This window comes from Scyliorhinus canicula, chromosome 27 (assembly GCF_902713615.1).
Source record: "Scyliorhinus canicula chromosome 27, sScyCan1.1, whole genome shotgun sequence".
NCBI lineage: Eukaryota > Metazoa > Chordata > Chondrichthyes > Carcharhiniformes > Scyliorhinidae > Scyliorhinus > Scyliorhinus canicula.
Genome location: NC_052172.1, coordinates 11018246 through 11039668, shown reverse-complemented (window position 1 = coordinate 11039668; position 21423 = coordinate 11018246). Strand labels below are relative to the sequence as shown.

General features: G+C 51.2%; 1 protein-coding gene across 2 annotated transcripts in view; it reads left to right on the top strand.

Annotated features, from left to right (window-relative positions):
- The window catches only part of LOC119957804 (sodium/calcium exchanger 3-like), a 323961-nt gene that overhangs the window by 96131 nt on the left and 206407 nt on the right, over positions 1-21423 (top strand). The gene's annotated exons all lie outside the window — the stretch shown is intronic.

Here is a 21423-nt window from a genome sequence, read left to right as displayed (position 1 = left end):
TGCGGCCGGTCCGCCGATTCTCCGGCCCGGATGGGCCGAGCGGCTGTAAAAAAAAAAACGAGTCCCGCTGATGCCGTCCAGACCCGCTCGCCGCCGGCGGGAACTCTGTGTGTAAGGGTCGGGGGTGGCCTGTGGGGGTGGGGGGGGGGGGGGGGCCTCCGATGCGGCCTGGCCCCACCAATCGGTGGGCCGGCCACTCTGTCCCCCCGGCCTCTTTTCCTAAGCGCCGGCCCCTGTACCCCTGCGACATGTTGCGTCGGGGCCGGCGTGTTGAAGGAGGCCGCCTCGCATGCGCACGTTGGCGCCGGCGCCATTGTGCACAGTTCGCGCCGGGGTCGGCAGCTGGAGCGGCGCGACAGCGTTTACGAAGGCGTGGACACTCTGCGTGGGATGGGAGAATCCCGCCCCCTATCTGTGCACCCTGACTGGAGTAACCCAAAGAGGCTCACGGGGAGGTTGTCAGACACAGCGCTTGACACCGAGCCACGCTCGGAGATATTAGGGCAGCTGCCAGAAGTTTGGATAAGGAGGTAGGCTTGGAGCTGCACCTCATAGGAGGAGAGAGATGGTGGCGAGGTTTCTGGAGGGAATTCTGGGGCAAGGGAGCTTGGCAGCTGAAGAATCTGTGGAACTCATTGCCGCAGAAGGCGGTGGAGGCCAAGTCACTGAGTGTCTTTAAGACAGAGATGGACAAGTTCTCGATTAATAAGGGGATCGGGGTTACGTGGAAAAGGCAGGACCATAAGACATAGGAGTGGAAGTAAGGCCATTCGGCCCATCGAGTCCACTCCGCCATTCAATCATGGCTGATGGGCGTTTCAACTCCACCTACCGGCATTCTCCCCGTAGCCCTTAATTCCTCGCGACTTCAAGAATTTATCTATCTCTGCCTTGAAGCCATTTAGCGTCCCGGCCTCCACTGCACTCCGCGGCAATGAATTCCACAGGCCCACCACTCTCTGGCTGAAGAAATGTCTCCGCATTTCTGTTCTGAATTTACCCCCTCTAATTCTAAAGCTGTGCCCACGGATCCTCGTCTCCTCGCCTAACGGAAACAGTTTCTTTGCGTCCACCCTTTCTAAGCCATGTTTATCTTGTAAGTTTCAATTAGATCTCCCCTTAACCTTCTAAACTCCAATGAATACAATCCCAGGATCCTCAGCCGTTCATCATATGTTAGACCCGCCATTCCAGGGATCATCCGTGTGAATCTCCGCTGGACACGCTCCAGTGCCAGTATGTCCTTCCTGAGATGTGGGGCCCAAAACTGGACACAGTACTCCAAATGGGGCCTAACCAGAGCCTTATAAAGGCTCAGTAGCACATTGCTGCTTTTATATTCCAACCCTCTTGAGATAAATGACAACATTGCATTCGCTTTCTTAATCACAGATTCAACCTGCATGTTTACCTTTAGGGAATCCTCGACTAGCACTCCCAGATCCCTTTGTACTTTGGCTTTATGAATTTTCTCACTGTTTAGAAAGTAGTCTATGCTTGGATTCTTTTTTCCAAAGTGCAAGACCTCACATTTTCTCACGTTGAATTGCATCAGCCATTTCCTGCACCACTCTCCCAAACTGTCTAGATCCTTCTGCAGCCTCCCCACTTCCTCAGCACTACCTGCCTGACCACCTAACTTCGTATCATCGGCAAACTTCGCTAGAATGGGGGTGAGAAACATATCAGCCACGGTCGAATGGTGGAGCGGACTCGATGGGCCGAATGGCATAACTCTGCTCCTGTATCTCATGAAGAGGCTGCCGATGGTCAGGTGGGAATGTCCAAGAGGCCAAAATTGGATACATTCTTGGGAGACGGTGCTGTTTCCCGGTGTTACCATCCCTCATCTTGGTGCGCACTTTGTAGTTGGTGCCCTGGCGTGCTTTCCGCCTGTTTTTCTTTTGCATCTGGTGCAGGTGTTTGATCAGTCGCCGTCTCCAAGCACCCAGCGCAGGGCCTATTCCACCGTTGCTTCTTTTTTTGTTGTTGCTGAGGGAGGAGGCAGACACTTTCTATCAGAGCCACCGCCTGGGTGTAGCTGGGGAAGCAACATCAGACTGGCCTTTGAGTCACTTGGTACCTTCAGCGTGAAGTCAAACAGAAAGAGAAGCATTGCGACTTCGGCAGGTTAATTACTGAGAGCTTGTGTTAGTAACCAGTTGCCTGGGAAGCTCTCTACGGGGAATGTACACTTTATTCTGTTCTAGAGATGGCCACAAGGTTGAGCCTGTCTTGTGATGCTCATCGTGCAGTCAGCAAGCGTGGCACTGTTAAGTTCCACCAAACCTTTCAGACTTGGAAAAGATTTGGAAATAATGCAGAGTTCAGCATTCAAATATCTGCCACTTCTCCTTGAAGTCTCATTCTGATTCACCCTGCATCCTCTTGCCATTATAGAATATCCACTGCGCAGAAGGAGACCATTCGACCCATCGGGTCTGCACTGACCCCCCTGAAAGAACATCCAACCTAGGCCCACTCCCCCCCCCCCCCCCCGCCCTATCCCCGTAACCCCACCTAACCTGCACACCTATGGACACTTAAGGGGCAATTTACCGTAGCCAATCCACCTGACCTGCACATCTTTGGACGCCAAGGGGAATTTAGCACGGCCAATCCTCCTGACCTGCACATCTTTGGACTACAGTGGGAGGAATCCGGAGCACCCGGAGGAAACCCACGCAGACACGGGGATAAGTGCAAACTCCACTCAGACACTCGCCCAAGGCCCGAATTGAATGCGGGTCCCTGGCGCTGTGAGGCAGCAGTGCGAATCACCGTGCAGTGACAACATGTGAAATGTTCAGAATACAAAGGGTGAATGCCATATCGCAATCAACCACTGGATGGCGCTAGATGCAGAACGAGATAAAGCAGTTACTCTCAGGCTTCTGGGAGGGGGCTGGAGAGAGTGCAGAGAAGTCTAGAGAGTGAAGAGTACAGTTATAGATGGAGTGTAGACCCTAGTGTTAGTAGAATGCAGATTACCAGATTGTTGTTTGCGATAGGAGCAAGTGGTCGAGCTTTAATAAGTAGTGTAAATAAATGTTTGCTTCATTAATGAACTTAGCTTCTGTGGTCTTTGCGAACACTACGACATCTTACTACAGCTGATGTGACAAACAAATAGAAACTGAAATACTTAGCAGGCCTGGTAGCGTCTGTGGAGAGAGAGAGAGAGACAGAGTGAACGCTGGGAGATTCTGGCCCCGCTACCACAGGTTCCCCGGGGCGCATGGGACCGGGAGATCCCACCACCAGGAGGGGCTGGAAAATTCCAGCCAGCGTTTCAAGCCAACGATCGTTCCCCAGAACCGGAAGGCGTTAAAGATGCAACAACGGGTTTTGAATCAGTGTCAGACGCTGGAAAACCGCGCAGCTGGAAGGCAAGGACAAAAGGCAGAACACAGGAGCAGGAGGAGGCCCTTCGGCCCATCGAGCCTGTTCCACCATTCAGTAAGATCATGTCAGACCTGGCTGCGGTCTTAGCTCTACTTTCCTCTTGGCTCCCCCTCCCCCTCCCCCCACTAATAACTTGACTCCCTAGTCCAGGGGTGGGCAAACTACGGCCCGCGGGCCGCATGCGGCCCGCCAAAGGTATTTCTGCGGCCCACCAAGTCATTAAAAAAAAAAAATATATATATTTTTTTTAATTTAAAAAAAATACATTTTTTTTTAAGGTTAATGGGGGGGGGGGGGGGGTGTTGGGTTACTTACTGGTATAGGGTGGATACGTTGACTTGAGTAGGGTGATCATTGCTCGGCACAACGTCGAGGGCCGAAGGGCCTGTTCTGTGCTGTACTGTTCTATGTTCTATATGAGGCGCCCAGAATCATAACCGGGTGAAGTAATTATTTTACTTAATATACTATGCGGCCCTTTGTGAATTGTGAATTTCTGAATGTGGCCCTTGCACGGAAAAGTTTGCCCACCCCTGCCCTAGTCGAACAAAATCATCGGCCTCTGGTCTTGAATAAATTCAGGGACCCAGCCTCCACTGCTCTCTGGGGAAGAGAATTCCACAGACTGACGATCCTCCGAGAGAAAATGTATCTCCACATCTTCGTCTTAAAATGGAGACCTCTCATTCTCAAACTGTGTGTGCTATAGTCCCCCGAACGTGTGGGGACAGCCTCCTGGTATCCACCCTGTCAAATCCCCTCAGGATCTTGTTTGCTTCAATCTTCAGTCTTCCAAACTCCAATGGGTATAGGCCCGACCTCTTCGACCTTCCCTCATAGGATTAACTGCTTCATCCCAGGATTGAGTCCTCCAGGAGAGGGATAAATGTGACAGGCAAAAGTGAATCATAGAATCCCTACAGTGCAGAATCATAGAATTTACTATGCAGAAGGAGTTCATTCGGCCCATCGAGTCTGCACCGACTCTTGGAAAGGGCATCCTATTTAAGCCCACACCTCCACCCTATCCCGTAACCCAGCAACCCCACCTAACCTACGGGCAATTTAGCATGGCCAATCCACCTAACCTGCACATCTTTGGACTTTGGGAGGAAACCGGAGCACCCGGAGGAAACCCACGCAGACACGGGCAGAACGTGCAGACTCCGCACAGACAGTGACCCAAGCCGGGAATCGAACCCGAGACCCTGGAGCTGCGAAGCAACTGTGCTAACCACTGTGCTACCGTGCCGCCATTCGAAGGAGGCCATTCGGTCCATCGAGCTCCCCCGACCCTTCGAAGAGAGCACCCTACCTTGGCCCACTTACCCACAACCCCACCTAATCTTTGGACACTGGGGGGCAATTTATCGTGACCAATCCACCTAATCTGCACATCTTTGGACTGTGCGACGAAACCCACGCACACACGGGGAGGAGGTGCAAACTCCACACAGACAGTCACTTGAGGCTGGAATTGAACCCGGGACCCTGGCGCTGTGAGGCAGCAGTGCTAACCACTGGCCCGCCCACCGGAATAGGTTCAGGAATGGGGATGACACTTCTGAAGTCCAGTCTGGGCTGCAGGCAGTCAAACCTGGTGTCATATTTTGCACAGAGCAAGCTCCCAAAAATGGTTGCCAGGGAGAAATAACCTTGCCCCCCCCCCCCCTCACTGTTCTTCCAGAAATGCCGTGACACCCTTTACGGTCCACCTGGAGGGGTAAATAGGCACGGGGTTTATCATCCCATCCCATGGTCAGCAGCTCCATCAGTACGGCACTCCCCGAGCAAATGGTAGCTTCGGCCAGGATTAAGTGCTCAAGTATCTGGAGTTGGAATTGAACCTGCAACCCAAAGCGATGGCCACAGCTAAAACAGCAGTTGCGCCTTCCTTGGGCTCGTCCTTAAAAGGTCTTGTTGTGTTTAGGCGCTGCGCATAAATTTTCACCTCGAGAAACTTCATGAGATTGGGCAGCACGGTAGCATGGTGGTTAGCATAAATGCTTCACAGCTCCAGGGTCCCAGGTTCGGTTCCCGGCTGGGTCACTGACTGTGCGGAGTCTGCACGTCCTCCCCCTGTGTGCGTGGGTTTCCTCCGGGTGCTCCGGTTTCCTCCCACAGTCCAAAGATGTGCGGGTTAGGTGGATTGGCCATGCTAAATTGCCCGTAGTGTCCTTAAAAAGTAAGGTTAAGGGGGGGGGGGGGGGTTGTTGGGTTACGGGTGGATACGTGGGGTTGAGTAGGGTGATCATTGTTCGGCACAACATCGAGGGCCGAAGGGCCTGTTCTGTGCTGTACTGATCTATGTTCTATGTGTTGCGGGAAGATGTATCGCATCAGCCAAAACGTCCTTTTTCAAAGGAACCGGCTCAACCTCCTGGTGTTCGAGTGATGATGTGTTCTGGGGTCGTCGTCGTCCCCCCCCCCCCCCCCCCACCCTTCACAATGGCCTCGAGCTGTGCTTTTTTTTATCTTATCAATTTGGTATCAGTGTTGCTTCGGCTGTGTGTGGGCGGTGGTAGTTTATTTGTTCGGAGGCTTTGATTTAGGATTTTGCCTGATTGTCTTCCCCAGTTGGAATGGTAATGATATCATTGGGTCAGTGGGCAGGTGACAGTGTTACAGATGGGATGTAGCTGTATCTCCGGATATGTACAGAAAGGCTGGCAGCGAGTGACTTACGAGCTTTCACATGAATGAGAAAGTCTTGATGATGTAGCACCGTCGCGGAGAGGAGCTGTAAACCTTCATCCTTTATGATCATTCAGGGCCGCCAGACAATGTCTTGACAACGTGAGCTGTACCAAAGGGCCACAGATACCCCTCGGGGTGTTAGCTCCCAACATATGCTGCGAGATAATCCTCATGAATTCCCGCCGCGTGTCGTCGGACAAATCTGAAAACAAGAAATGAAAGCTTTACGAGATCCCAGTCGCCCAAAGACGATTTCAATTTTTTCTGCCAAGATATCTTCGCTACTTTGCTCTCTTCAGTTCCCATTCTCGGTGATTTCACCCTCCATCCCAACTCCCTCTCCGAGTTCACTGGCCACTTATTCTTCCCAGACCAGTATAACGGAACAAGGGTTTATTGTCAAGAAGTAAAGATGAACTACACACAGGCACGGAGTCACTAAATAGGTCTTCACTCGCTGGCTCCAGTTTCCACTCCAACCGGGCCCCATGTTTTCCCCCCATTCGCTGGGGTGCTCTCGTTGCTGCGCAGTAGATTCCCACATGGACCGGGAGGGCAGGCCTCTAAACAGCTGTAAGACATAGGAGCTGAATTAGGCCATTCGGCCCATCGAGTCTTCCCCGCCATTCAATCATGGCTGATATGTTTCTCATCCCCCATTCTCCTGCCTTCGCCCCATAACACCTGATCCCCTTATTAATCAAGAACCTAGCTATCTCGGTCTTAAAGACATTCAGTGATTTGGCCTCCACCGCCTTCTGCGGCAAAGAGTTCCCCAGATTCACCACCCTCCGGCTGAAGGAATTCCTCCTCATCTCCGTTTTCAGGGATCGTCCCTTCAGTCTGAATTTGTGGCCTCAGGTTCTAGTTTTTCCTACTGGTGGAAACATCCTCTCCACATCCAAGCTATCCAGGCCTCTCATTATGCTGTAAGTTTCAATAAGATTCCCCCTCATCCTTCCAAACTCCAATGAGTACAGACCCAGAGTACTCAACTGCTGCTCATATGACAAGCTCTTCATTCCAGGGATCATTCTTGCGAACCTCCTCTAGACCCTTTCCAAGGCCAGCACATCCTTCCTTAGATACAGGGCCCATAACTGCTCACAATATTCCAAAATGGGGTCTGACCAGAGCCTTACACAGCCTCAGAAGTACATCCCTGCCCTTGTATTCTAGCCCTCTCGACATGAATTCACACAAAGTAGGTCATGCCTCACAAACCTTATCGAGTTCTTTGAGAAGGTGACTGAACAGGTAGACGAGGGTAGAGCAGTTGATGTGGTGTATATGGATTTCAGTAAAGCGTTTGATAAGGTTCCCCACGGTCGGCTATTGCAGAAAATACGGAGGCTGGGGATTGAGGGTGATTTAGAGATGTGGATCAGAAAGTGGCTAGTTGAAAGAAGACAGAAAGTGGTAGTTGATGGGAAATGTTCAGAATGGAGTTCAGTTACGAGTGGCGTACCACAAGGATCTGTTCTGGGGCCGTTGCTGTTTGTCATTTTTATAAATGACCTAGAGGAGGGCGCAGAAGGATGGGTGAGTAAATTTGCAGACGACACTAAAGTCGGTGGAGTTGTAGACAGTGCGGAAGGATGTTGCAGGTTACAGAGGGACATAGATAAGCTGCAGAGCTGGGCCGAGAGGTGGCAAATGGAGTTTAATGTGGAGAAGTGTGAGGTGATTCACTTTGGAAAGAATAACAGGAATGCGGAATATTTGGCTAATGGTAAAATTCTTGGTAGTGTGGATGAGCAGAGGGATCTCGGTGTCCATGTACATAGATCCCTGAAAGTTGCCACCCAGGTTGATAGGGTTGTGAAGAAGGCCTATGGTGTGTTGGCCTTTATTGGTAGAGGGATTGAGTTCCGGAGCCATGAGGTCATGTTGCAGTTGAACAAAACTCTAGTACGGCCGCATTTGGAGTATTGCGTACAGTTCTGGTCGCCTCATTATAGGAAGGACGTGGAAGCTTTGGAACGGGTGCAGAGGAGATTTACCAGGATGTTGCCTGGTATGGAGGGAAAATCTTATGAGGAAAGGCTGATGGACTTGAGGTTGTTTTCGTTAGAGAGAAGAAGGTTAAGAGGTGACTTAATAGAGGCATACAAAATGATCAGAGGGTTAGATAGGGTGGACAGCGAGAGCCTTCTCCCGCGGATGGAGGTGGCTAGCACGAGGGGACATAGCCTTAAATTGAGGGGTAATAGATATAGGACAGAAGTCAGAGGTGGGTTTTTTACGCAAAGAGTGGTGAGGCCGTGGAATGCCCTACCTGCAACAGTAGTGAACTCGCCAACATTGAGGGCATTTAAAAATTTATTGGATAAGCATATGGATGATAAGGGCATAGTGTAGGTTAGATGGCCTTTAGTTTTTTTTTTCCATGTCGGTGCAACATCGAGGGCCGAAGGGCCTGTACTCCGCTGTATCGTTCTATGTTCTATGTTCTATTGCATTTGCCTTCCTAACTGCCGACTGAACCTACACGTGAATCTTAAGAGAATCTTGAAGGAGGACTCCTAAGTCCCTTTGTGCTACATATTTTCTAAGCCTTTTCCCATTTAGAAAATAGCCAATGCCTCTATTCTTCCTACCAAAGTGCATAACCTCACACTTTTCCACATTGTATTCCATCTGCCCACTCTCCGAGCCTGTCCAAGTCCTTCTGCAGCTCCCCTGCTTCCTCAATACTACCTGTCCCTCTGCAGGTCTTTGTATCATCTGCAAACTTAGCAAGTGTCCTCAGTTCCTTCTTCCAGTTTGTTAATGTATATTGTGAAAAGTTGTGGTCCCAGCACAGACCCCTGAGGCACTCCACTAGTCACCGGCTGCCATCCTGAAAAAGATCCCTTTATCCCTACTCTGCCTTCTGCCGGTCAGCCAATCCTCTATCCACGCAGCATCTTACCCTGATCAACATGGGCTCTTAACTTATTTAACAGTCACCTATGCAGCACCTTGTCAAAGGCCTTCTGGAAATCTAAATAAATCACGTCCACTGGTTCTCCTTTGTCTAACTGCCTTCTTCCCTCCTCAAAGAATTCTAAAAGATTTGTAAGACATGACCTCCCTTTGACAAAGCCATGCTGACCCAGTCTTCTTTTATCATGCCCTTCCAAGTACTCTGCAATCATAGAATCATAGAATTTACAGTGCAGAAGGAGGCCATTTGGCCCATCGGGTCTGCAGGCCCTTGGAAAGAGCACCCCACCCAAACCCACACCTCTATCCAATCCCCATAACCCAGTAACCCCACCTAACCCTTTTGGACACTAAGGGGCAATTTATCATGGCCAATCCACCTAACCGGCACATCTTTGGACTGTGGGAGGAAACCGGAGCACTCGGAGGAAACCCACGCACACGGGGAGAAAGTGCAAACTCCACACAGACAGCGACCCAAGCCGGGAATCGAACCTGGGACCCTGGAGCTGTGAAGCAACTGTGCTAACCACTCTGCTGTTGTGCCCCCCCCCCCCCAATAAGGGGAGATTGAAATCTCATCTTTAATAATTGACTCTAAAATCTTACCAATGACTGAAGTCAGGTTAACCGGCCTATAATTTCCCATCTTCTGCCTCCCTCCCTCCTTAAACAGGGGTGTTACATTTGCCATTTTCCAGTCCTCTGGGACCCTCCCGGCCTTCAGTGATTCCTGAAAGATCACCGCCAATGCCTCCACAATCTCCTCAGCTATCTCCTTTAGAACCCTGTGGTGTAGTCCATCTTGTAGCGGGATCCCCCTTTCTCACCCCACCCAACGGGCTTATATGGGGGTTGACACCCCTTTGCCCAAGCCCCACCACTGCCCGGGTGATCCTCTCTCTCTTACCGGTGGACTCACAGCCACCTTGCGCCTACTCCGCTTGAGCAGCGCCCCCAGGAGAGAGAGGAAAGGAAAGCCTCTGCCCACCTTTATCTGGCAGTCTTTCCTGGGTGGGCGGTTTCGAGGCGTCCAGGGTACCCCTCGGTCCTAGACACCGGAATTATGGTCAGGGATATTTACTATTGTGACTTGGTCAGAGATCGTTGGTGAGGAATTGAAAACTCAAAACGGACTCCAATTGAAAGCCGAATATAGGTATTTATTAAACGTTCAAGGTCAATATCACCAAATGCTAGAAAACACCACAAAATGCCTTATGCTTTACAAAACTATGACTATGGAAGGAATACTAAACGGGCACCACGTAAAAGCTGACTTTACACAATTTTAGCAGTGTCTTAAAACTACGATAGATGCGTGCAACCCCCCTTTCCCCAAAAGCCTCATCCACTGTAGTAATCTTGGGAACTTCGCCAACTTCCAGAGGATACTCACGATCCAAGTTCAAACTTAAACTGCTCAGTGGGTCTCAGGCTGCGTGCTGGAACAAGTGAAAAGGCAGGCACCACGATGATGATGAGCGGCAGCGAGGAGAGCAGCGTCACAAAACAAGGGCATGCTGGCAGGTCTGACCATCCTTTTTATACACCAAGTAAAGGCTACGGCCTTATCTGCTACTGTGATCTTCAGCCCCCATTGAAGCATACGTGGGCTTAACCTCGTTATCTTCGGTATCAGGTGGGCTTGATTGCACCCTATTGTCCCTCCGGAGGTTGCTGAATGCTATCCCATTCAGGAAATGGGTTCTATCTTCCCTCTGGGCCAGGGGCCATCAGCGCCTGTATTGAAACTAACCCAGGTGCATTGTTCTTCTGCCGATCTAGTCTGGTGATGTCACAAACTCCTTTATCTTGCAGATAAACTAATCACCGGCCTGTCTGAGTTTCTGCTGCTTGTGGATTTCGAGAGTTGCCCCTCTAAACACACACACAGGGCTGAGGTTGCTGGGAAGTTTAGTCAAGGTCCTGCAGCCCCAAACATGGCTGTTTTTTACTGCTTTAAAGTTCAAAGTCCTTTTCCCAGCTCGTAGAAGACTCGAATCTTGCCCGGAAAACCTACAATCTGGTCCAGGTGACTTAGCCACCTTCAGACCTTTCAGCTTCCCCAAAACCTTCTCCTTAGTGATGGCCACTACACTCACCTCTGCCACCCTGATTCTCTTGAATTTCTGGTAGCCCATGAACCCATTAAAGAGCGACCATAAATTGATTGTTGTAAAAACCCATCTGGTTCACCAATGTCCTTTTGGGGAAGGAAATCTGCCGTCCTTACCCGGTCTGGCCTACACGTGACTCCAGACCCCACAGCAAATGTGATTGACTGTTAACTGCCCCTCTGGAATGGCCGAGCACGCCCCTCGTTTCAAGGGGCAATCAGGGCGACGGATTCTCGCCTTGTGAGTGACGCCACTCCCCCTGACAGAATTCTTAAAAAGCCAACCAAATGTGTACGCAGACAATCTTCTAACGATGATAGGACGGGTTGGTGAGAATGAGCCCGCCCTCACCCACCGTGGGATCGGCGGAAAATCTCACGAGAATCGGGAAACGCGATTCTCGCCGGAGGGATCGGCTTTCCCGAATTCCCCCCCCCCCGGCGACATTGTGAGTTTCAAGCCCGCCAAACCTCATTTTAATGAATTTCAATGTGGCGGCCTAAATGCTGGATCTTCTCGGAGGGTAGGCACAGACACGATGGGCAGAACGGCCTCCTTCTGAGACCTGCTCTCGTGATGGAAATTGGAAGGCACCCAGCCAGAGTCCCCATCTGGTGCCCCAGTTGCTGCTTTCTCCACCCGGATAAAGATGAACAGTGTGTAGAACGGTTCCAGTCTGCGCGGCCCCAGAGTTGTAGCCTCTTAGCTTACTGAGTTTCGAAAGCTCACACCAGATTTATAGCACACCTGGTATGGATTCAGTTGTTGTATAATAGGGCCATCTGTCCCACATTGATTTACCAGCCGACCATGACACGCTGCCATATCAATTCAGCGACAATCGAATAAGTGATTCGACCTGCGCCCAATCCCCATTCCGACAACCGCGCAATTGACTTCTGCAGGGATCTCCAGAGGTCGTCAGCTATATCATTAAAAAAATTTCAATCAATAGTCTGCGAAAGCCAGGGCTCGCGGATGACGAATCTCCTGTCAGGAGCATCTGCAATGTGCTAGCGACTAGCCGCAGGCACTCCACCAGCTCGCGGGCTGAAGGGGAGAATCACACGATCGCGATTGTACTCGAAGGGGGGCAGGGGAGATTCACCAGGATGTTCCCTGGGCTGGAGCGTTTCCAGCTATGAAGAGCGGCTGGTTAGTGTTCTCATAGAACAGTACAGCACAGAACAGGCCCTTCGGCCCTCGATGTTGTGCCGAACAATGATCACCCTTCTCACGCCAACATATCCACCCTATACCAGTAACCGCCCCCCATATTAACCTTATTTATTTAGGACACTACGGGCAATTTAGCATGGCCAATCCACCTAACCCGCACATCTTTGGACTGTGGGAGGAAACCGGAGCACCCGGAGGAAACCCACGCACACACGGGGAGGACGTGCAGACTCCGCACAGACAGTGACCCAGCCGGGAATCGAACCTGGGACCCTGGAGCTGTGAAGCATTTATGCTAACCACCATGCTACCGTGCTGCCCCCTCTCCTTGGAGCAGAGAAGGCTGAGGGGGAACCTGTACAAAATTACACTAGCTCGGGCCTTGTCGCTGGGCGTAATCATCTGGCTGTCTGCCCTCCTCGAATTGTGCGCGTGCTTTTGGCCACTAGAGTGAACTATTGATCAGTCACATTTGTTGGCCGATTGTTTCAACGAGATAGGGACAATGTGACAGAGAGAGAGAGAGACTGATCTAGTAACAGAGACAAAGACAGACTGAGATAGGATACTGGGAGAGAGAGAGACTGAGATAGGGACACAGGGAGAGAGAGACTGAGATAGGACACAGGGAGAGAGAGAGACTGAGATAGGGACACAGGGAGAGAGAGAGAGACTGAGATAGGGACACAGGGAGAGAGAGACTGAGATAGGACACAGGGAGAGAGAGAGACTGAGATAGGGACACAGGGAGAGAGAGAGACTGAGATAGGGACACAGGGAGAGAGAGACTGAGCTAGGACACAGGGAGAGAGAGACTGAGCTAGGACACAGGGAGAGAGAGAGACTGAGATAGGGACACGGAGAGAGAGAGACTGAGATAGGGACACAGGGAGAGAGAGAGACTGAGATAGGGACACAGGGAGAGAGAGACTGAGATAGGGACACAGGGAGAGAGAGAGACTGAGATAGGGACACAGGGAGAGAGAGACTGAGATAGGGACACAGGGAGAGAGAGAGACTGAGATAGGGACACAGGGAGAGAGAGACTGAGATAGGGATACAGGGAGAGAGAGAGACTGAGATAGGGACACAGGGAGAGAGAGGCTGAGATAGGGACACAGGGAGAGAGAGAGACTGAGACAGGGACACAGGGAGAGAGAGACTGAGATAGGGACACAGGGAGAGAGAGAGACTGAGATAGGGACACAGGGAGAGAGAGACTGAGATAGGGGCACAGGGAGAGAGAGAGAGAGACTGAGATAGGGACACAGGGAGAGAGAGAGACTGAGATAGGGATACAGGGAGAGAGAGAGACTGAGATAGGGACACAGGGAGAGAGAGACTGAGATAGGGATACAGGGAGAGAGAGACTGAGATAGGGACACAGGGAGAGAGAGACTGAGATAGGGACACAGGGAGAGAGAGACTGAGATAGGGACACAGGGAGAGAGAGACTGAGATAGGGACACAGGGAGAGAGAGAGAGACTGAGATAGGGACACAGGGAGAGAGAGAGACTGAGATAGGGGCACAGGGGGAGAGAGAGACTGAGATAGGGACACAGGGAGAGAGAGACTGGGATAGGGACACAGGGAGAGATAGAGGGACTGAGATAGGGACACAGGGAGAGAGAGAGACTGAGATAGGGGCACAGGGGGAGAGAGAGACTGAGATAGGGGCACAGGGAGAGAGAGAGACTGAGATAGGGACACAGGGAGAGAGAGAGACTGAGATAGGGACACAGGGGGAGAGAGAGACTGAGATAGGGGCACAGGGAGAGAGAGAGACTGAGATAGGGACACAGGGAGAGAGAGAGACTGAGATAGGGACACAGGGAGAGAGAGAGACTGAGATAGGGACACAAGGAGAGAGAGAGACTGAGATAGGGACACAGGGAGAGAGAGACTGAGATAGGGACACAGGGAGAGAGAGACTGAGATAGGGACACAGGGAGAGAGAGAGAGACTGAGATAGGGGCACAGGGAGAGAGAGAGACTGAGATAGGGACACAGGGAGAGAGAGAGAGACTGAGGTAGGGACACAGGGAGAGAGAGAGACTGAGATAGGGATACAGGGAGAGAGAGAGACTGAGATAGGGACACGGGGAGAGAGAGACTGAGATAGGGACACAGGGAGAGATAGAGAGGACTGAGATAGGAACACAGGGAGAGAGAGACTGAGATAGGGACACAGGGAGAGAGAGAGACTGAGATAGGGATACAGGGAGAGAGAGAGACTGAGATAGGGACACAGGGGGAGAGAGACTGAGATAGGGACACAGGGAGAGAGAGAGACTGAGATAGGGATACAGGGAGAGAGAGAGAGACTGAGATAGGAACACAGGGAGAGAGAGAGACTGAGATAGGGACACAGGGAGAGAGAGAGAGACTGAGATAGGAACACAGGGAGAGAGAGACTGAGATAGGGACACAGGGAGAGAGAGAGACTGAGATAGGGACACAGGGAGAGAGAGAGAGACTGAGATAGGGACACAGTGAGAGAGAGAGACTGAGATAGGAACACAGGGAGAGAGAGAGACTGAGATAGGGACACAGGGAGAGAGAGAGACTGAGATAGGGACACAGGGAGAGAGAGAGACTGAGATAGGGACACAGGGAGAGAGAGACTGAGATAGCGACACAGGGAGAGAGAGACTGAGATAGGGACACAGGGAGAGAGAGACTGAGATAGGGACACAGGGAGAGAGAGAGACTGAGATAGGGACACAGGGAGAGAGAGACTGAGACAGGAACACAGGGAGAGAGAGAGACTGAGATAGGGACACAGGGAGAGAGAGAGAGACTGAGATAGGAACACAGGGAGAGAGAGAGAGACTGAGATAGGAACACAGGGAGAGAGAGACTGAGATAGGGACACAGGGGGAGAGAGAGACTGAGATAGGGACACAGGGAGAGAGAGAGACTGAGATAGGGGCACAGGGAGAGAGAGAGAGACTGAGATAGGGACAGAGGGAGAGAGAGAGAGAGACTGAGATAGGGACACAGGGAGAGAGAGAGACTGAGATAGGGACACAGTGGGAGAGAGAGACTGAGATAGGGACACGGGAGAGAGAGACTGAGATAGGGACACAGGGAGAGAGAGAGACTGAGATAGGGGCACAGGGAGAGAGAGAGACTGAGATAGGGACACAGGGAGAGAGAGAGACTGAGATAGGGACACAGGGAGAGAGAGAGACTGAGATAGGGACACAGAGAGAGAGAGACTGAGATAGGGACACAGGGAGAGAGAGAGAGACTGAGATAGGGACAGAGAGAGAGAGAGACTGAGATAGGGACACAGGGAGAGAGAGAGACTGAGATAGGGACACAGGGAGAGAGAGAGAGACTGAGATAGGGACACAGGGAGAGAGAGAGAGACTGAGATAGGGACAGAGAGTGAGAGAGAGACTGAGATAGGGACACAGGGAGAGAGAGAGACTGAGATAGGGACACAGGGAGAGAGAGACTGAGATAGGGGCACAGGGAGAGAGAGACTGAGATAGGGACACAGGGAGAGAGAGAGACTGAGATAGGGACACAGGGAGAGAGAGACTGAGATAGGGACACAGGGAGAGAGAGAGACTGAGATAGGGACACAGGGAGAGAGAGAGACTGAGATAGGGACACAGTGAGAGAGAGAGACTGAGATAGGGACACAGGGAGAGATAGAGAGACTGAGATAGGGACACAGGGAGAGATAGATAGACTGAGATAGGGATACAGGAAGAGATAGGGCAGCACTGTAGCATTGTGGATAGCCAATTGCTTCACAGCTCCAGGGTCCCAGGTTCGATTCCGGCTTGGGTCACTGTCTGTGCGGAGTCTGCACATCCTCCCCATAAGAAGTCTTACAACACCATTTAAGACCTCAGGTGAATTCACCTGAGGAAGGGGCAATGCTCCGAAAGCTGGTGTTTGAAACAAACCTGTTGGACTTTAACCTGGTGCTGTAAGACTTCTTACTGTGCTCACCCCAGTCCAACGCCGGCATCTCCACATCATCCTCCCCGTGTGTGCGTGGGTTTCCTCCGGGTGCTCCGGTTTCCTCCCACAGTCCAAAGATGTGCAGGTTAGGTGGATTGGCCATGCTAAATTGCCCTTAGTGTCCAAAATTGCCCTCAGTGTTGGGGTGGGGCTACTGGGTTATGGGGATAGGGTGGGGTTGTGGGCTTGGGGAGGGTGCTCTTTCCAAGAGCTGGTGCAGACTCGATGGGCCGAATGGCCTCCTTCTGCACTGTAAATTCTATGATAGAGAGACTGAGAAAGGGATCTTGGGAGAGAAGACTGAAGCAGCGTTCTGCCATCACCCTCTGTCTCCTACAACTAAACCAATTTTGAATTCATCTTCTCAAATGACCCTGTTTCTCATGTACATTTGCCTTCTTTATAAGTCTTCAATGAGGGACTTTTTCGAAGGCTTTGCTGAAATCAATGTAAACTACATCAACTGCACTACCCTCATCTACAGAATTGTTCACCTCCTCAAAAAATCCATTCAGATTTGTTAGGCAGGACCTCCCTCTGATAAAGCCATGCTGACTATCCCTGATCAAACCTTGCCTCTCCAAGTGGGGATAGATTCTCTCCTTCAGAATTTTCGCCAATAGTTTCCCTCCCACTGATGTGAGATGCACTGGTCTGTAGTTCACGGGCTTATCTCTACAACCTTTCTGAAATAGTGGAACCGCATTAGCTGTTGTCCAGGCCACTGGCACCTTCCCCGTGGCCAGAGAGGAATTAAAAATTTGGGTCAGAGCCCCTGCAATCTCCTCCCTCGCCTCCCCACGCCAACCTGGGACACAATTCATCCGGACCTGGGGATTTGTCCACTTTCAAGCCTGCCAACACGTCCATTACCTCGTCGCTCCCGTAGTCAATTTGCTCAAGAACCTCGTAGTCTCTCTCCCCGAGTTCCATACCTACATCCCCCAATCTCTTTGGTGAAGACAGATGTGAAGTATTCATTCCACACCCTATCGATGTCCTCTGGCTCCACCTACAGGTTGCCCCCTTGGTCATTAAGGGGCCCGACTTACCGTGGGCCTCACGGTAGCATGGTGGTTAGCATCAATGCTTCACAGCTCCAGGGTCCCAGGTTCGATTCCCGGCTGGGTCACTGTCTGTGTGGAGTCTGCACGTCCTCCCCGTGTGTGCGTGGGTTTCCTCCAGGTGCTCCGGTTTCCTCCCACAGTCCAAAGATGTGCGGGTTAGGTGGATTGGCCATGCTAAATTGCCCGTAGTGTAAGGTTAATGGGGGGGGTTGTTGGGTTACGGGTATACGGGTTGCGTGGGTTTAAGTGGGGTGATCATTGCTCGGCACAACATCGAGGGCCGAAGGGCCTGTTCTGTGCTGTACTGTTCTATGTTCTATGTTCTACTTGTTCCCTGACTACCCTCTGCCCATTGATATACTTACAGAATATCTTGGAATTTCCTTTACTCTTACCAGCCACAGCTTTCTCATATCCCTTCTTTGCTCTCCTAACTGCTTTCTTAAACTCCACCCAGCACTTCCCTAGAATCTAGAATCGTAGAATCCTTACAGGGCCGACGGAGGCCATTTGGCCCATCGAGTCTGCACCGACCCTTTGAAAGACTGTCTCGACTCCACTGATGTCTCCGCTGATTAGCTCTCCTTGTGTCCGCTGAAGGCCTCTCTGTTCCTTCTCGTCGTATTCTGAATATCTCTGGTCATCCATGGTTTGCAGGGCTTGTTACTCCCTCCTATCATCCGAGAGCAGGAGGAGATTGGAAATATGAAAGAAATCAAAGAGAGCCGGGGTTGGCGTGGGAAGATAGCGTTCAGGCAGAGGTTCAGCCATGATCTAATTGAATGGCAGAGCAGGCTCGAGGGGCCGAATGGCCTACCCCTGCTCTTATGTCCCAATGTCCCACTGTTGTTTCCCCCCCCCCCTTTATTAGGGCGGCACGGTGGCACAGTGATTAGCACTGTTGCCTCACAGCTCCAGAGTCCCGGGTTCACTTCCAGCCTCGGGTGACTGTGCGGAGTCTGCACGCTCTCCCCGTGTGTGCGTGGGTTTCCTCCGGGGGCCCCGGTTTCCTCCCACAGTCCAAAGATGTGCAGGTGAGGTGGATTGGCCATGATCAATTGCCCCTTAGTGTCCTAAAGGTCAGGCGGGGGTTACTGGATTATGGGGATAGGGTGGAGGGGTGGGCTTAAGTAGGGTGCTCTTTCCAAGGGCCGGTGCAGACCCGATGGGCCAAATGGCCTCCTTTTACACTGTAAATTCTATGATTAAGCAGCGTTTGCAGTGTGGGGCTGCCAGTGAGAACGGACTAAACTTTCAACGGATCATCGATGATGCGGATTAAGAATAAACTGATTGATTCCATCTCCTTGAGCAAGATGGAAACAGTTTGGCGCTGAACCGTGATTAATATTCCAGCTCGCAGAGCTCTGGATTTCCCCCCCCACCCCTCTCTGCAATTTGTTGGCTGAATTTCTAAGTCCTCAGGTAGAGTTTTAAAGAACGTCTTATGATGTATTCACCGGGCGTGGGCAGATCTGAAGAGCAGTCATTGTTTATCTGCACACAAGCCTGCGGTATTTCAGCAGCTGAATCGGAACTGATTACGTCGCTGATATTTCAGGAGATGAATGTTGTAGCAAAGTAATGAAGGGAAATGAAAGACGGAGGTTGTTTTTTTTATTTTGTTGTCAGCCGCCTTGCTTCGGCCATCGCACATTTTGTTTTTCCTCTCGCTGAGCTGATAGGCTGACACAATTAAACCCAGCCTCCGTCAATCTGGGGCAGGTGGAAAGCCGGTCTTTCTTTGTGTACACTCTGATTAAATACACACAGGTTCAAGCCAAATCTTTCGCCGTTTGAATTTGTTCCCTCAAATCCAGACCATCGCTCACAGCTCCCCCAGCGACTCCCACGCTCCATCATTGAATACCGAACTTTCAACCCTGCGCTGGGCAACCTAGGCCAGTGAGTGGGCCGCACAAGAGGCCCTCCTTCATCTGAGTAGGCCGCAAGATTGAAATTGGGCCTGTTCCCTAACCCTGACCCCATGGATCAGATTAAATCCTTTTAATACACGCCGAATATTTCATAACGGGTTATAGGAAATGCTTGATCCTTCATATAATAAAAATAAATAAATAATCTTTATTGTCACAAGTAGGCTTACATCAACACTGCAATGAAGTTACTGTGAAAAGCCCCTGGTTGCCACATTCCGGAGCTTGTTCGGCTACACAGAGGGAGAATTCAGAATTCTCAGCTGGTACGGGAATTGAACCTGCGCTGCTGGCCTTGTTCTGCATCACAAACCAGCTGTCTGGCTCACTGAGCTAAACCAGTCCTTCGAGCTGTCATCAACTTCAAACAGTAAAAACGAAAGAAATATTTACCCTCTGGACACAGATAGAGCGCACGGCTCTCACAGTCAATGTTGTGAGCAATCAGCACCCACCTCACTTCACTCTCCCCTCATTTCACTCTCCCCTCATTTCACTCGCCCCTCACTTCTCTCTCCCCTCACTTCACTCTCCCCTCACTTCACTCTCCCCTCACTTCACTCGCCCCTCACTTCACTCTCCCCTCACTTCACTCTCCCCTCACTTCACTCTCCCCTCACTTCACTCGCCCCTCACTTCACTCTCCCCTCACTTCACTCGCCCCTCATTTCACTCGCCCTCGCTTTACGGGGCGAATCACTTCAGCCATACAGGCAGGAAAAAAAGCTACGCGGGCGGAAATCGGCGGAATGTGGCGACCCCGCGTGTGAGTAATCATCAACAAAACGTCTCGTGGGAGCTGCACTCAGAACCCAACTGGATATGTCCTCCCCCCCCCCCCCCCCCGGCCGCAGGTTGTCCTCACCACTGTTTCAATCTGTATTCCTGATGGAACCATCAATTCACCAGGCACGTGTTTCCGATGTGAATCTAGGCTTTAATCGACTTACTTCAGAGCCAGCCTGTTACCTGTCGATGAACTCATAGTGACCCAGGCTGACTCTGGACACGGATACTTATACAGCTTCACTAGGGGGAGGAGTCGTGGGCGGAACCAAGGGTGGAGCCCAGTACAAGTTCCTAAGTGCTCCCAGCGTTACTCCCCCTAGTGGTAGGATGGCGCTACTGCGCTTACAACAACAGTGTGAATTAGTATATATACATTCACATATTACATTCACCAACCTATTTGGGGTTTTCTCTGCTCTTCCCATCATTCCTCATCGGAACACTGAAAGTCCGTCTTTTTGCCGGAACCTTGATAATTGCAGCGACGAGGAGACATTGCATCGGCTTGGGGTTGTTTTCCTCTGAACAGAGGAGGCTGAAGGGGCGGGTGAGGGGGTTGACCTAATCGAAGGTGTGCAAAATTATGAGGGGCCTAGACAGGGTAGGCCGAAAAAAGACATGTGGCCCCTCATAGCTGAGGGGACAATTACCAGGGGGCATAGAATTTACAATGCAGAAGGAGGCCATTCGGTCCATCGAGTCTGCACCAGCCCTTGATTTAAGGTGATTGCTGGAAGGGTTAGAAAAGGTTTTTCTCCCAGAGGGTGCTGGGCCTCTGGAATCCGCTGCCTGAATTGGTGGCTAAAACCTTCGACTCATTTGAAAGTTACCAGGATCCACTCTGAAGAGCTGTAACTTGCTCTGGACCCAGTGATGGATATGGAGATTAAAATGAGTGGCTAGTTTATTTTATTTGAAGGGGGGGGGGGGGTGCTGAATAGTATTTTTCTGTGCAACAGCTTCCCTACAGCACGGTAGCATGGTGGTTAGCATAAATGCTTCACAGCTCCAGGGTCCCAGGTTCGATTCCAGGCTGGGTCACTGTCCGTGCGGAGTCTGCACGTCCTCCCCGTGTGTGCGTGGGTTTCCTCCGGGTGCTCCGATTTCCTCCCACAGTCCAAAGATGTGCGGGTTAGGTGGATTGGCCGTGCTAAATTGCCCGTAGTGTCCTAAAAAAAAGTAAGGTTAAGGGGGGGGGGGGGTTATTGGGTTACAGGTATAGGGTGGATACGTGGGTTTGAGTAGGGTGATCATGGCTCGGCACAACATCGAGGGCCGAAGGGCCTGTTCTGTGCTGTACTGTTCTATGTTCTATGTAC